The sequence below is a fragment of the Equus przewalskii genome, chromosome 22 (assembly GCF_037783145.1).
Source record: "Equus przewalskii isolate Varuska chromosome 22, EquPr2, whole genome shotgun sequence".
Classification (NCBI taxonomy): Eukaryota; Metazoa; Chordata; class Mammalia; order Perissodactyla; family Equidae; genus Equus; species Equus przewalskii.
Window position 1 is genome coordinate 39,050,012 of NC_091852.1, and position 14,236 is coordinate 39,064,247.

The window sequence follows — 14,236 nt, forward strand, 5'->3', positions numbered from 1 at the left end:
AATAATTAAAGTATTTTATTATTTAAAAAAATAAAACTATGCGTTTTTCTTCTGACACTATACAATATAGGCCTAATAAAATTTAACATTAACATTTTAGTAACTACAGACTTGAATGTATTTTGTCACAGAAAGCCTGATTAACTGGAGCTTCTTAAATTTCTTCTTAGACAAGTAGTCTTACAGGTCAGTAAGTGGTTATCACTTAGACTAAAATTTTAAGAAAATAAGAAAAAAAAGAATAATACTCCAGTCTCCTGTTATTGGAGTAAAGACCCATAGTAATGTGTTATGATCAAAGAAAATATTACTTAAATCTAATTTTTGCCATACATTTATTGGAGGGTACTTTATAGAGGGAATTAGAAGTTAACTTCCTCAGAAAATATTTGCAGCAATTTTTAAGTGGCGATTCCTTATAATGACCTTTAATAAGAGTGGAGTGTCCAAGAATAAAACATAACTTGGCATCTGTATTTCTGGTTGAGGGCAGAGCCACTTGCTTTGAATTGAGATCAGCAGGGCCGGTTGTGACCGTCTATTTTGAACGTGGCTCTGGATGGTTGGAGATTCCCCGAGGGTTTAATTGTCTTATTGCAATGCCATCAAGTTCCACTCCCTTAGTTTTCCCCCTCCTTCCTTCTATTCTAAGTCTGTTTGACCCTAGAAATAGCTCGGAATAGCTTTCATTTCAAGTGATCTTGTCTCTTCTTCTAATTGTATCTATCCTTTCATTTCTGGGGCCCCTACTGAAGAGGACATAATTAAGTATTATTGAGATTCAGTGAAGAAAAATCTTATCCAACTTTCCACTCTCCCTATAACAATGCTGTGCATTAAGAAGATATTCTGGTTGACAAAATGGCCATCTTTCCTGGAATCCCAGAAGCCTCACATCCTTTGAAATAGATATTATTATTTCTATTATAGGACAAGCAAACTACAAGATGAAGCCTAAACCCCACACCCCTCCCTTGGTGAAGGAAGAATGTTCAGCCTTGCGCTAAGGAGACCCGGGCCTCGCTTTCTGTCCTCCGTATAGAAAAGGACCAAGAAGTTAGAAATGCTCAGATGTATTTTAACTTTACAGTTGAAACATAATCTGCTCTGCTCAGTACGTCAGGACTGAGCTGTGATGGTGTCATGGACGGAATGTTTGTGTCCCTCCCACATTCGTATGTTGAAACTCTAACCCGCAGAGTCATGGTATTAGGAGGTGGGGCCCTTGGGAGGCGATCAGGTTGTGAAGGTGGAGCCCTCATAAATAGGGTTCGTGCTTTTACGAAAGAGACCCCAGAGAGCTCCCTCACCCCTTCTGCCATGTGAAGACACAGCGAGAGGAGCGCTGTCTGCGACCCAGGAAGAAGGCCTTCACCAGACGCTGCGTCTGCCAGCGCCTTGATCTTGGACTCCAGCCTCCAGAACGGTGAGAAATAAAGGCTTGCTGTTAAGCCACCTGGACCGTGGTGTTTTCTTATAGCAGCCCCAACTGACTAAGACGTTGAGAGACTCGTAAGACAGGCCCTTGAGTGGCCTCTGCTCCTCATTCTACTGTTAGAACTTAAGGCACACCTGTGGGCAGCAGAGAAAAATTAAAATAGAAGAAGTAACTCTAAGAGCATTTCTTTCTTTCCTTGCTAAATCCATGTGTTGTCTGCAAATAAAGACTTAAAAATAAATGGGAATGGGGTCATGGTTGTCTTCTGAGCATCTTCAAGAGCAACATTAAAAATAGCTAATATTTACTGAGAACCATATATTCTTCGTTTAACCCTTAACAGCCACCTTTCCACCCGGGTGCCGCTCTAATCCCCGTTTTTCTGATGAGCAGACCAAGAGAAGTTGAATCCTTCTCACCTCTCTTTTGTGCTTATTGCTTCTTTCAAAAGCTTCCTTGTCTGTTTGGGGCCTTGTGGTCTTTCCTCTCTCCTCCCCACCAAAAAAAATCAATCAAACCTTTCGTTCCTGCAAGTTGTAAATGTCCAATATCAGCTTAAAATGTTACCTCTCCCAGGGGTCCGTGAACTTCACAGAGATGCAAACAAACTAAGATAATAAAACTCAAGGTGGAATGTGATGCTTGAGAAGTGCACAGTAGGTGACATTATCACTATTATTGCATGAGACTCAGCGCATTTGAAGTCTTCTCAAACTTATGTAACTCGGGTAATCGGGATTCAGTCCTAAATCTGTCTTAACTACAGAGTCGGATCTCTTAATTACTATCTGTTCTTCCCACGATGTGCTGAGCTCAAGCTAAGTGCCGAAGACAGAAAGATGTATGCCTATACACTCTGAGCCTACATGGAACTCCCAGGTGAGAGGAGTCAGAAAGAGAAGTCAGATGATAGGAAAGTGTGCTGAGCGTGAGGTTAGAGACTGCCACTCAGGGCTGTGAAAGCACAGAGCAGGGCACGTTTCCTGGTCTTCCTGGAGAAAGTGATATCTGAGCTGGGTCTTAAGGGATGAGCCAAGAAGTTAGGGAGTTGAGCAGAGTGTGTGTGTGTGTGTGTGTGTGTGTGTGTGTGTCTGACAGAGATAGAGAGAGACAATACATATGAAGGAAACTGAAGTTGCTGGAGAGAGTAGTTCAGATAACTGACCATGATGTAGCCCATTAAAATTAGGAATAAAAATGATTGATTAGATTTGATTATTAGGAACTTGTTGGTGACCTTTATCTGTAGCATGAACAAAAACTTATCATTTCAGAGCCAGAAAAGAAAATATGAAGAAAATACCAAAGCCAATGAGATGATATGAAAACGACTTCAGAGCTGTGGCTGGTCAGAAGCATTAAAAGGAATCCAGGATGTTGATGGTGGAGAATTCAATCTACCCAAATCAGGCAACAAAAGGAACAAAGGGAGAATTCAGTAAGAACTCAGTCAGTATAAATCACAAAATCCCTATGAAGGATATAAGCCTGAAGTCCCTGGGTGACGCAGCAATTGTAAAGAGACCTCGCAGGTCTACCGGCAGCACGGATGGACTCTCTCACGAAGCAGGGGATTCTCAGGTCCTGCGACCTGGTCTGAAATCTCATATTGTGGTCGCGGACACTGACCCAGGAAGCTCTGCTCACCCCAGTTGTAAACTGCTCCCTGTGCTTGGATAAGTATGGGGTAATATGGGCTGGTCTGGTGAGCGTGGACGATCCTGAGATCCCTGATAGAAATCAACTAACGCATTTGAATTATTGTTAGTGTTCCCACTTTCCATCTCAAAAATGTCCCAGTTTAGAAAATAAATTTTATGGTAACCATAGGTAATTACCGTACAACCTTAGAAAAGTTTAGAATTAAATATAGAAATGAAATAAAACAAGCATAGTCTTAATACCTTTGTGTTAAGTTTGGGGTAAAGCTCTGTATTTTGTATTTAAACTTTGTAAAGTATATAAAAATACATAGAATTTCACAGATTATTCTTGTAATTCTAATTTAATGTGCAATTGATTTTGACTTTTTTCATTTTTGAGGAAGATTAGCCCTGAGCTAACATCCACTGCAAATCCTCTTCTTTTTGCTAAGGAAGACTGGCCCTGACTTAACATTCATGCCCACCTTCCGCTACTGTACATGTGGACCCCCGGCCACAGAAGAGTTTGATAAGCACTGTGTAGGTCTGTGTGATCTGAACCTGCAAACCTGGGCCACCAAAGCAGAGGGCGAGAACCCCACTGCCATGCCACCAGGCCGGCCCCTGATTTTGATTTTAAGCCAAAAGGCAAAGATGATTTGACAATAATAAGTTTTTAGACAATATCAGATTTTATATTTTGTATAGCCATTTAATCAATCAACATTCCTTTTCATTGGATGTTCATGTCATTTCTAGTTGTTTTATATAAACAATTGTTTAAATATAGTTTTTTTCCTAAAGATAATTTTTCTAGAAGTAGAGATAGGGAATCAAAAGGAGTAGACATTTTGTGTTGAGCCAGGTTGTAAGAAGTTACTACCACCTTGCACTCTCTGGGAGGAAAATGAAGTTGTCCATTTCCTACACATTCACCAATAACAAGTATTATATTTACAAATATATAATCTATTTTGTGGTTAATGTGCATTTATCTGACTACTCATACGTTTAACCTTTTTCCTATATGCATGTTGGCCATTCATATTTCAGTGTTTTGACTTGATCCATATTCTAAATTGAAAACATGTTAAATAGATAGATACATGTATAAATACTTTTCCTCTAAACCCCAATTTTAAACCCTGATTCTACAGAAATATATATGTACATATATACGTACGAGATGATGAGGTTAGAATTTTAATCGGTTGCAGTTACTGCCTATTGCCACTGGTTGGGGGTCGAGAGCCACATAGTCTGAGCCCCACTCTTGAGCTGAGATCCCAGGCAGTGGAGCCACACTGGGCAGGTGGGGGGAGGGGCGCTTTCTCTTGGGTGCACTATGGGCTTTCTTGCTCTGCTCCTACTATCTGGTCTCCTGGGCTGGGGTGTTGGCTTGATGAGGTCACTGCCCGCCCCCGCCCCCGCCCCACCTCATGAAAGCTTTCCCCGTTAGAGGGCTTCCCTCCAGGCTGTAACGGCCCTAGGAAGTCTCTGGTGATCCTGCAAATGTGCAACCCCCTCTCCCATTCCTTCCCTCAGAGAACCTCACAGTCTTCAGGGGAGGGAGCAAAGTTCTCTCTTACCCCGTTCCAGCTCCTCCGAGGGTGGGGCGGGGTCCAGCCTCTCTGCCCTCTGTCATGTGGGTGCAAGAGGATTTTGTGTTGTGAGGGTGTCCTCTGTTGGAGTATGGATGCCTCTTTTTGTTGTATGTTGGAGGGGAGAGAGTCCCGGGCAAGTGCACTCCACCATGATGCTGACGTCCTTGATGGGGCTAGAATTTTACCTTTGAACAGTCAAATTCCTTGGTGTATCTATCTTAAAATGGTGAAATCTGACTTTGTATCTACTTGAAAAACCTGGATGTTCTCTGATGTTTCTTAATTTTTTTCATAAAGCCATATACTTCAGACTAGTAGATTTACAACCCAGGCATGAGGAGCTGGACAAGTAGGACTTGGGGAGGAGGTCATAATCAGAGGAAAGGGTGCCGTATATATTCCTGTGTCTGTCTTAGTGTCATTGACTCCAAGGGAAAGGAGATTTTTGTAGGTTCAGGATGAGCAGATCTAAGCAATAAACTAACGGCTGATTCTCTTGATCACTTTACTTTAGATATGGTCATTTACAATTCAAACGACAGGACTCTACAGTTTTCATAAAACATTTGCTGAGTGATTTACATCAATATTTCATTTCCTATCATGAGAGTTGATTGCCTTTTTTGTTGGTACCACCCTGGGGCTGTTGCACTAAGTTGGTGGAGTGCTCTGATTTTTCAGTGATTATTTTTGATATTTTTGATACTTTACTATTTTTGATAACATTTATCAGATAATCAGACTTCCTAAGAAATAACCTCAAGTAGGGTTATCAATGATCTGTATTCTGCTTTGGACGAATTTAAAGGATGCCGTATGAGCCTTTGTGATTAGCTGGTTATAAATTAAGAGATAGCTCAATGATTCTTGCAACTATTGATGGTGCAAAAGTAGTAATTTTTCTGATAGGATGGATATATAGAGTTAGGAAATCTGTGCTTATAAAAGCAGGTGTTATGACTGAAGTCCTTGCATTTCCTTTCTGGCCTGATAATAGTAAAACTGTGGGTCAAAAAAAGATGTCTTGATTTGATTGCTATGTCTCTGAGTAAAAGAGATAGTTCTTTCCATATATAAATAATTTTATTTAAAAAAATATTTGTGTTCTTGGAAATGTTTTGTTTATAGGCTTTGTAAATTTGTCCTGTAATGAATTTGAAATGCTTAAAAATGAAAGAAAATGTTAAATTTTTGAAAAATGTTTAAAATATCTCAGTAAATATAATTATAAAAAAGGACTGAGGGCAATTATTCTGTTCAATATAGAAATGTTCATCCAATAACCACTGAAAAAGTGATGATATTTATCATTGTACTAAATTTAGAAATAGAATAACAAAATTTGTAAGTTGGGCATAACTACTTAAGAAAGACTTATTTTTGATTTTGCGACCTTAAGAAATTGAACGTTAATTTTAAAACCATATAGCTTTTAAACACTTCTTTATACGTACAGAGCCCTCCACTCCAGCATATTAAACATAAAAACAAAAAACTCACATTGATTATTCCATGAAGAACAGAAAATGCGGCCAGATTGAAGAGCATGAGGAACAGTCTAGAGGTGAGGAAAAGAGAGAACAGACACCTCCTTCATGAAGTTTGGATGAAAAAGGAGGAGACCTTGGGACATGATAAGAAGAGGGTAGAAAGTCAATGGTTGTTTTTCCCCCTTCCAGTTAATGGTGGGAGAGTTTTGAATGTGTTTCTCAGCAGGGGGAAAAAGTTCACACTGAAGAACAACTGGAAGATTCTAATACAGACGGATGGCTAAGGGGGCAGGATCCCAGAGAATCCCGGAGGGACGGGATTGGAAGTCCTGGCAGGAGCATTGTCCTGTGTCAGAGGACAGAGACATGAGTCTGCAAGAAAGGAGGTAAGAATGAGCTCCAGATAAATTTAAGAGCAGGTGTTGAGAACCTCTGGGAGACCACTCCTGATGGCCTAATTGTCTCAACAAAGTGGGAGATGGAGTTTGCATATGGATTTGAGGATAGATGGCACATTTTTGACATGGTTGTGAGACCATGTCAGATTAGGGACCATGAATTTGAAGTGGTCCAATCTGCAAGGGTATACAGTTCTCTGAGACAGGCCCCTACTGACTAATTAGATAGGACCTCAAGGAATGGAGGGCGTCAGGGAGGTGAGTTCGTATTATCAACCATGGGAGTCCAGCCTTATAGGGAACAAGGAGACCAGGAAGGAGCTGAGTGACGGGTGAAAGTCGGGGATCAAGGAACTGGAGGTCTTAAAGAAGTCCAAGAGGAGTGATGGCAGGGTGAAGAGGTGTGAAAGATGGAGGGAGGGAAGGTCCTGGAGGGAGATATTGAAGCTCAAGGTTTTAGAAGAATAGTAACCCTAGGCTATGGCAAGTTCAAGGGAGTGAACAACTGAATCAGATGATCAGATAGGGTAGAAGGCGTGTTTTGGGTGTGTTGTCTGCATTCATACTGCATCTCCTGGGACTGTGACAGGGCTGGGGATAAGCATAAGACAAGGAGGCAGGAGCCAGTTGCTGGAGGGGCTGGCAAATTACAGCCACAAGGATGGCAGAGACGTCACAATAGTGATAGTTTTATAGAGATCAGGGAAGCAAACCATCCAGAACTGGCAGTGAGGAACCAGGAGAACACCACCCTTCCTCACGATCCCATAGTATACGGAGAGGTACATCAACCTCCCCACGAGAGGGCTGTGGAGGGAAATGGTTGACTAGGTTTCAGCCAAGGCAAGGAGGTGGAAAGAGGGATCTCGAAGGAGGTTGAGGTTGTGGAGGAGCTTATTAATAATTACACAATCGTTTCCCAGCTGCAGTGGAAAATGCACTTATAAAGCGCTGAGAGGAAATGGAAGAAGGGAGTTCTTGATCAGCTTGGTAGCTTGGGAAGAATCAAGGCAAACTTCTTGGAGGAGGGGCTATGTGACGAGGGTCCTGAGAGACAGTTTCTAGTTAGCAAGGTCAAGGGTGAAAGGAGGAGGAGGGAATCGTAAGCACCAAGTTTCAAGCGGAGGGATGGTGTTTCATCGAGATATGGCACCTCTGTGGTGTGTCATCAATGGCTGTGGTATTGCCACCAAGTGGCTGAATTGAGGAGCATGCTTCTGATCCAACCGTAAGAATAGCTCTTGCTGGCCAAATGGGGCAAAGATAAGAGGAAGGAACCATGGTGTTTGTGAGAGTTTCATGGGCCTCCCCAGAGATCTGGTAACAGACACAAAATCTTATTTTAGATTATCTGACAACAATTGCCAGAATTAAGTTAAAACATTAGACACAAATCTTGCTCCAAAAGGAACATACTCCTACTATCTCATGTAGCTCTTTATTAAAGAGTTTTATGCTTATATTGGGTTCAAAATAGAGAGGAAACAAGAAGTTGTCCTCTGCGTGCTGTCTTGCCTGGATTACATCCTGTTCTCTGTGCCTGCCCACTGTCTCTGAATCCCCCTCCCTTTCCTTCCTGTCCACCCCTTCCTGTCATCTCTCTCTTCCTCAGACTGTCACTAAGCCCAGGCATCACAGATTTGTTACAACTGAACGGATGGATTCTAGGCACACTTTAAAACAGATTCTCATGTAATTTTGCCTTGAAATTCTTCATTTTTCCTTCCTTGTCACGTTGGTCAGTTTTGTGTCCCAGTCATGTTGCACAGAGCGTGGTTCCTAGGTGCGTATTATGGCTTATATTCATTCACTGAATGAATAGCTGAGTGAACGACTATATGAAGCAATAAATGGACGAACAAACACATTAATTAATTATTATGTTTTTAGTTTCAGCGAAAGAGAAAATGAAAGCTCAGAAATGCTAAAGAACTTGAACAGGAAGTGGCGGCAAATCTTTGCTTTTTTCTGGTTTAAACCTACGAGTCAACATTGTCCTATACTTGAGTCATGTTGGCTTCATAGGAGAAAGAAACAAAAAGGAAAAAGTCAAAAAGAGAGGTGTTATAATTTAAAGGTCACTTCTAAAGTGGCAAGTGTACTCTACAGTAATTTACTTCAGTTCCTTCTAGAACAATGCGTGTGGTTTTTCATAGTTCTTTCCTCAAGGACCCCAAATTGTTAATATGGAATTATATGCCGATGACCAGCAGATGGCAGCACATTCCATCGGTCAGGAGTATAAAAAGATTTTGACGGAAAAATAAAGCATATATATAGGGCATGAAATCTTTATTTAAAAAATTACAGAAGTAAAATCAATTCAAACAGGGAGTTAAGCTTTCTGGGTCTCAAATACCTTGATGACAGGAAGGCAGGTTTCTAACCACAGGCACATCGTTCATTTTGAAGCAAACTGGTAATTGAAATGTTTTACAATGCCAAGTTCGAGCCTTACAGAAGGGGAGCTGTAGCGGATGGAGATCATTTGGATTACAGTGGGTACCTTTACAATGTTCCTTTATCAGATTTTTCAGTGATCCATTCACAGATGTTGGCCAAGAGAAGGACATTTGCTCACAGACACAGTGCTTTTTACATTCTGATCATTAGCACTAAATGAATTCCTACGTTGTCCTTGGCCCCACTATTTAAGTGTCAACCGAGCACCTCACAATCTCTTAGTATTACCAGGTCTCCAGCTTTTCTAAACAGTGAACTGCTTCACTTGGGTATTTACAATCAGATTAAAAACAGGACAGCGTCTGTAGTTTGAGTCCTTGAACTGCACAGGAAAGGCTGACTCCGTGGTCTTTGAGAGTGACAGCACTCGCCCTGAAACTTCCATCTGGGTGAAGGAGCAGAGGCCAGTCTAGGACTTAGATTCTCTTTAGACCTTCTGTTCCTCAGTCACACAGATGAATAATAACTGCTCGAACGGGAATAAAAAGCATTTCACTGCATTTCTGTGTATGATGAAAAGTCCCGCTGTCTCTGGCCCTTTCATTTCCCACATGAACCCCCATGGATTTTGCTACAATAACAAAGAGCACTAGAGAAAACAGAAGGGCACATTTGCTTAAACTGTTGTTTGCACCAGAAGAAACTCCCTAATGGGGTTACACTGGGTCAGGCCACACTCTTCTTTTCACCAAGGCTGAATCAAGGGCAGAAGAAATCTGAAGGTGACGTGGGCTTAGATTCTTTGAAGACTGTTATTTTAATAAAGTTTTGCCTTCTTGGCAAAACAGTCTCTGAGCCCTTTTGTTTGATTAGCCACTGAACGTACATAAGAAAGGGATTAGAAATACTGAAAAGTGGTCAACTACTAGGAAATGACCTTTAGATTTAATTTCTGAAGAATGACACTGCTCTATATGGGAGGAAATATAGTCTGGAAGCATGGTCTAGAAGCAAGGTCTTTGAGTCTAGACTATTTGGTGTTGAATCTTGTCACACTCCCTGCTTCAGTTTTCTCATCTGTAAAATGAGGAGGACGAAACTGGTTGCTGTGAGAGTTGACACGTGTAAGGCACCAGGACTGAAGTCGGTACTACGTGTATTGATGATGATGATGAAGCACCAGGCACTGCGTCAGGTGCTGAGAATACAGAGATCGATGAGATGCTGTCTCTGCCTTTGGGAGCTTACAGTCTTTTGGGGGAAGCCAGGTGAATAAAAAAGAGCCAAATATTACAGGTGTAATAGGGAAGTTCGATAGAGAGGGAGGGGGACAAGGGACAGTATGGTGAGTATGGCCTGGGTAGAGAGGAGGGATGCCTTGAGGAAATGCGCTTGAGCTATCGTGACATATGACTTACATGTTTGCAGGTAAGAAAAGCAGCCAAGAAGGGGTTTGTGAGCACGTGACTGAGGCCCGCACTGAGAACCAGTGGGGTGCATTCACAGAGCTGCCCTTCTCAGACTATGATCAGAGCGCTGGGTAAGTGTTTAAGGGGCAGAGTGACAGCTGAAGCCCTACAGGTGGACGGACGTCAGAGTCCAGCATTGCAAAGAGGGGCCGTGGGCTGAAATGGGAAATTAGATGGGTTTTGTTTGGCTCATTCAGTATTTTTTTAAAATAAGGTGTTAACATTAAAATTTAGGATCTTTTACACAGAAAAACCTAGATTTCAAGACTTTACAGAAAATTTAGAAGGTCTGGCAATCCTGTTCTAATTCCAGCACAGCACCAATGGATGACGCGTGCACTTCCCAGTTGGTCAGACCTCTGCCCATCCGGTTCAGTCATTGTCCCCACCTCCAGGCTGTCAGCATTTGTGTCTCTGATCTTTATACAACATGCCAAGGAATTCTGATTTTATTCTATAGGGCATGCAGAGCAGTGAAGAGTTCTAAGCAGGAAATTCTACTGTGATCTAATTTGCCTTTTCATGTGGAGAATAGATTGAAGGAGAAAATGCTAAATTGTTTCAGCTTTTAGCAAAAGTTTTATGCAAGGAAGTAACTGTGCACACACCAGGGCAATTGAATACCATTGACTTTTCCTATGAGATTTTATTGGGAAATAGCATCCTTTGAAAATGGTAACCTTGTAGTTTTGAAGGAGTGATCCATCTTCCAGTTACCTCTGTCTTGGTTGTATTTATTTATTTATTATATTTTTGCTGAGGAAGATTTGCCCTATGCTAACATCGGTTGCCAATCTTTCTGTTGTTTTTTTTTCTGCTTGAGGAGGATCTACCCTGAGCTAAAGATCTGTGCCCATCTTCCTCTATTTTGTATGTGGGTCGCTGCCACTGCATGGCCACCCATGAGTGGGGTAGGTCAGCACCCAGGAACCAAACCCAGGCCACTGAAGCATAGAACATGGAACTTAACCATTAGGCCACTTGGCCGGCCCCTGTTATTTTTATTTTTAAAGTTAGGCAAGAAGTCTAGGATTTTAAGAGGAGAACTTAATCTAGTTTCGTGGCTCCTTTAAGCATCAATAGACGGTCCCCTTAGAATTGATAATGAAACAAAGTCAGATCTTAACCCTTCTGGAAAGGGCTGAAAGGAATGCAGACATTTCAACAGGGGAGGGGGCTGATACAAAAGAATAGTTACTGAGGGATAGCAAAGTATGTCTGCTGGAGTGGGTCTTGCCCTTTAAAAAAATCTGCTTTTACCAGTAGAGATAAGCTCTCATCTTCAGATAATCCATGATTTCCTGGGGAAAAGGCACATGACTTAAATTGGGTGGTAGATGCAAGTAAACCCAGGGCTGTCCTGGCCTGTGGTTCAGGCCCCGGGGAAGTTAGCAGAGGTTGGCATCTGCTAGCAGCTGAGGTGGCATCAGAGTGCAGAGTGATGGAAACATTCATGAAGCATCTCATATCCACTTCCTTTTTTTTGGTCCAGGAGTGGGGCTGGGAAGCTAATCACGAGAGGGGTGAATGCATCCTGTACCCCTGCTCTGGCTTTCTGTGAAAGTACCAATTAGTTAGTGGCAGTAGGCAGTAGGATGGAGACCCAGGAAAGAGCTGATGTCACAGTCTTGAGTCTGAAGGCAGTCTGGAGGAAGGATTCCTTCTTCCTCAAGGGACCTCAGTTTTTTCTGTTCAGGCCTTCAACTGATTGGATGAGGCCCATCCGCACTATGGAGGGTGACCTGCTTTTCCAGCCTAATCATTTGAATGTTAATCATATGTGAAAAAATCCCTTCACCTGAACATCTAGACTGATGTTTGACCAAACCACGGGGCTCCATAGCCTAGCTGAGTGATACACAAACTCGCTCTGACACCAGGGCCCAGGCTGGTCCGGGTGTCATGGGCTGGAGAGGAGGGAGACTCGGCTGCTGAGCTGCGCCCGTCTCTGAGACACCAAGTTGAAACGTCTGAGGTGCATCTGATCTTCCTTGAACAAGTGTAGAGAACCTTCTATGTGCAAAGTTCTTCCCAATTCTTCTCTGCTTTCAGGGGGTCTATCGCTATTGTCAATATTGGAGGAAGGGACACTTGAAAGAATAGGACATGGATTTGGCCTTCAAGGAGCTTATAGGTTAATGGAGGAAATCAACCTGCCAACGAATACCTGTCATTCGGAGGAGAGTGACACAGAGTGTACCTGAGGGGCAGAGCGGGGAGCTCTCAGCCCAGAAGCAGCAGCAATGAATTCTGATTTGTGGGGTCAAACAATCAGTCTTTGGAAAGAAGGAAATGAGAGGATATTTTTCCCCAAAATCTTCTGTGAGAATGCCCTAGAAATAATTCCTGGAAAAGAAACACTAATAGAATCTCACAGCTGGATGGGACCAACCAAAGGTGAATATATTCTAACCTTCGTGACACAGAAATTAAATCCTAAGCAAAACTCCCATAGCTTTAAAGAAGTAAATTCCCATTCCCACACCAGGGAGCAGACGCTTGGATTCATTTCACTTCACGACCCCTTCAGGAAAGCCGAAATACCGACTGAGAAACATGCGCTTTAAGGTGTTAAAATTGAGGTCTGTGAAATCCCTCCTATACATTTGTCCAAATTAAATGTTACAAATTTTACACCGAATCATACTATATTTATGAAACATTCTCCCCCTCAATGAATCTTTCTTTATGTCCTTTCTAGGTAGACTCAATTTCTTAAAAATAGATTTAAGACACTATGGTTCTTTTTTAAGGGAAGTCTCACTTGGTATCAAATAAAATATGTCATATGTATTATATATATATTTTCTCCTTCAACATCGTAATGCGTCTTTAAACGTATTAAAGGTATTATGTTATAAATTGTGTACATGAATTTTTCCCCTTGGCATGCCATTAAACATAGTTAATGGAATTTAGAGTTTTGCATGTTGCGGAAAAATAAATCCCATTAAGAGAATCTTAAAATGTTTTATAAATGTGCCCCGGAGTGTATTTTAATCATTGTCCTTTTCCTCATCTGGCCACTAAGAGAAAGCAAGACTGAGAGTTGAAATGACTTGCCAAGTTGAGAAGTGTTTGCAAAGTTTGGCCCTGACACTGGCTGCTGACATCATCCTGTCACAGAAGCCACATTGTCCACCTGCTGAGCAGCCATGGTGAAGGCATGCTGGAGCCTCACCTCTAGGTGGACTTGCTGGGTGGTGGGTAAAGTAGGAAGGATGAATTCGTGACTTCCTCCTGCCCACTGAACACCTCGCTGAACACCCCACACACTCTCCAGGTCACCGAGATGAGACCTCAGGGAAAAATCAGCCAAGTCCAGAGAGTCTCGAGGACTCCCGGGTAAGACAAGCAATTGCGACCCAAGGGTGGTTCAATGGAGCTTGTTTCTGCTGAAAATCGGTCCTTGTTTATTTGTTGTGTCCTTCTTGTCTCTCAGTCTCTTTCATTATTGATGAAGACTTGTAGGAAAAGATCTTGAAATATTTATACCTTAATATACTAAAACTAAAAAAATAATATTGATTCTTAGGAACGAGCTAGAGAAGAGGACTGGTTTAGAGTGATGAATCAGTATTTGGGGTCTGACAAAAATGTCACCACCTCTGGTGGTCTCATGCTATGCTAGAGAAGTCAGTGGAATTTTCCTTTAAAGGGAATCTAAACTGCGTATGTGTGTGCATGACACTCAGACTTGCCTTTGTTGTTGAGTGAAAGCAAAAAAGAAAATGCTACGTCATCTGGCAAAAGTGCTCAAGGTGGAATTTCCTGCAGGCTTTCCTCTATGA

General features: G+C 42.0%; 1 long non-coding RNA gene across 1 annotated transcript; it reads left to right on the forward strand.

Annotated features, from left to right (window-relative positions):
- The first annotated feature begins 1,182 nt into the window (after positions 1-1,182).
- On the forward strand, positions 1,183-6,044 carry LOC139078393 (uncharacterized). Its single transcript, XR_011531317.1, has 2 exons — positions 1,183-1,426; positions 2,713-6,044. It is a non-coding gene; the product is annotated as an uncharacterized lncRNA (long non-coding RNA).
- Positions 6,045-14,236: the final 8,192 nt, after the last annotated feature.